Below are 3,099 nucleotides of genomic sequence, written 5' to 3' on the forward strand. Positions count from 1 at the left end.
CCATGAAAAAAAATATCTACAAACCCATGAAGTGCCATATGTTCCACATATATTTTCCATTATACACTACAAATTACTGTTACCATTCCAGACATGGTGACACCAAGGAACTTGCATAATAAACCAAACATAGAAATACAAATCCAAAAATATAGACAAATCATAGCACATTTGCAATAGAAAATGCACAGAAATGGTAACCAAAAAAAACCCCAAACATGTTTAATAGTGGCCTGACCACCCTGAAATGCCATTTGTACATGCATAAAATACTTTGCAGCCCATATATACACATGCTGACATTACTAGTAAACTGCAATGAATACTTCAAAAGTGCAGAAAAATGCACTCTCCTGTTTGTGAGTCTCCAGTGTATCTCAAAATGAGTCAGGCCCATTAATACAGGCCCAACAAACAATACAAATATGTTTATACTCTGCCTACAGAATGTGCACATGTAGGTAAAGACAGAAGCAAGGCAAATATCTGTACTCACCATATCTATTTTTCTTTCCAGGGGTGCATTGAGACCATCCATTCCTAGGGTAGACTATCTCTGCCACAGCCATCCATGCTCGTTCCACCATTAGCCTGTCATGATAGCCATCAACACGTGTGTCCCACAGCTCTGGATGCCTCTCCACTTCTCCAATCAGCCTCTCTGTATCGATTCTGGGCGCCATGCTCAGTACCTGTGTTGTTCTCTGTGCTCAAAGTTCCCCTGCAGTGAGAGGACAGGTGCCCAGCTGCTGTCTGGCGTGCAAATGAGACAGGAAATGTATGTTTAGCACCAGAATTAATGGCCTACAATTGACCTGATAGATTGGTAACAAGGGTTTCAGATTTTGTGATGAAATATGGACACGGACGATACGTGCTGAACACGGACATACTCCGTGTGCGGTCCGTGCAGGCACGGACCCATAGACTAAAGCGGGTCCGTGCCTGCGTGTTGCCGGCAAAAAACGGACATGTCGTCCGTGTTGAAAAGCGCACACACGTACTTACGACACGGACACACGTTCCGTGTGATTTTTTTTTTTTTTTTTTTTATGGAACGCTTCACGAATTTGCATTTCATCCTTGCGCAGGGGCCATGCTAATCTTCTCTGTATCGGTCCAATTTTAGTATATGTGCTGCCGAAGCAAGCACGTTCCGTGTGATTTTACGTACGTGTGCCATCTTCCATTGATTAACATGGGTCTCCGTGTGTACGTGTCTCCGGTACGTGCAAATATGTACCGCACACGTACAAATTACACGGATGTGTGTTGCGGGTCTAAGATAGTATTGTTTAACTTATTGATGCAAACACAAGGCTTTTTGTGAACTCTCCTGCCTCTCATGTGCTATACTAGTACCCTTATGTGCTTTGGCTTGTATTGTATTTGGCTTATATTGATATATCATTGTTGCATGGCCATTTGTTTGCCTTCATGTCTGTTTTTATAGCTTTGATTGAGTTAGCAGTAATGGTTGCAGTTACACTGTTTTTCTGACCATTACGTTAATTATGGTTGTCCTTTGGAGGTTTCTCTGTTTAATATTTCTTCTTGTGTTAGGCCGGTGTCCCACTTGCGATTACCGCGTGTATTTCACGGTGCAACACCTGTCACAGACTCACACGCTGCTCACAGGAGCGGGTCGGCTACATAGTGATGTATGCAACTGACCCACTCCTGTGAGCAGCGTGTGAGTCTGTTTCGGGTGTTGCACTGTGAAACACGCGCGAGATATATGCGCGGAAATTGCAAGTGGGACACCGGCCTTAAATTAATAATATCGTGTGGTGAACTTTGATTTTTCACTTGTTGAATGATCCCTGGTACAGTCAGTTCCTTGGGGAACATGGATGAGAAGTGCCTGTTTAATATCTCAGTCCTTTGTTTGTCCTCTATAACTAACTTTTTATTATATTTTAAGGGGCCGATACTATCCTTTGTTTTCCTTTTGGCATTAATGTATTTATAAAATATTTTGGGATTTATTTTAATGTCATTGGCGATTTTTGTTTCAGTAGTTAATTTTTGCTGGCTTGATTTCATTTTTGCGTTTACTATTGATATCTTTTTACTTCTGAAATGCTATCTCTGTATTCTCAGTCTTCAAGATTTTAAACGCCCTTTGTTTTGTTTTAATATACTTTGTACAATCTTATTTATCCATAGTGGTTTCTCTTTATTCCTGGACATTATTACCAGAGAGTATAACTTTTTTTACAGGACTCTAAGAGTATATCCTTAAACTTACCCCATTTATGTTCGGTATCCCCAGTTACCATGACATTGTCCCAATCTACACATTTAAGCTCTTCCCTTAATTTGCTGAAATCAGCTTTCCTAAAATTCCAGGTTTCAGCATTTCCCCTTTGAAATGTTCTGTTGAATATTACGTTGAAGCTTACCATATTATGATTACTGCTGCCCAAGTGCTCCTGGACCAGCAGATCTGAAATTGTATCTAGTTTAGTAAATTATCTCCCCTTGTCGGTTCATCTACCATCTGAGAAAGGAAATTGTCTTGAATAGTAGATGAGAACTTACAGCTTTTAGCACAACCAGAAGATTCTTTGTCCCACTGTATGTGTGGATAGTTGAAATCCCCCATAATAAGAACCCGAATATTATTATTAGCTGCCTTTCCAATTTGTTGCAGCATTTCACCCTCTGCCTGTTCAGGTATGTTAGGAGGCTTATAGCAAACTCCAATTAGCATTTTTCCATTATTCCCCTCCCCATGTACATTTACCCATATTGACTCTACATTGTTGCAGTTCCCCCCAATGTCATCATTCAACACAGGTTTTTGGTTAGATTTGATAAATATACACGCCCCACCACCTTTTTTTGTCTTTCCTGTCCTTCCTGAATGTAGTATAACCCTGTATGTTGGTCACCCAGTCATGCCTTTCATCCAGCCAGGTTTCCGTAATGCCCACCACATCATAATCCATGGTTGACATAAGAGTCTCCAATTCATTCATTTTGTTTACAAGACTTCTTGCATTTATCAATAGACATTTAATACTATTAACTCCTAGCCTCCCAACGTTCCTTGCATGTCCCAGCTCCCCCAATTCTTTATTGACCCCTACCGTG

The 3,099-nt window shown here is 40.7% G+C and overlaps 1 non-coding gene across 1 annotated transcript; it reads right to left on the reverse strand.

The window, feature by feature from the left end:
• Positions 1-1,046: 1,046 nt before the first annotated feature.
• LOC142244784 (U6 spliceosomal RNA) lies at positions 1,047-1,153 on the reverse strand. Its single transcript, XR_012724650.1, has one exon. It is a non-coding gene; the product is annotated as a U6 spliceosomal RNA (small nuclear RNA).
• Positions 1,154-3,099: the final 1,946 nt, after the last annotated feature.

Source organism: Anomaloglossus baeobatrachus, chromosome 6 (assembly GCF_048569485.1).
Source record: "Anomaloglossus baeobatrachus isolate aAnoBae1 chromosome 6, aAnoBae1.hap1, whole genome shotgun sequence".
Taxonomy (NCBI): Eukaryota; Metazoa; Chordata; class Amphibia; order Anura; family Aromobatidae; genus Anomaloglossus; species Anomaloglossus baeobatrachus.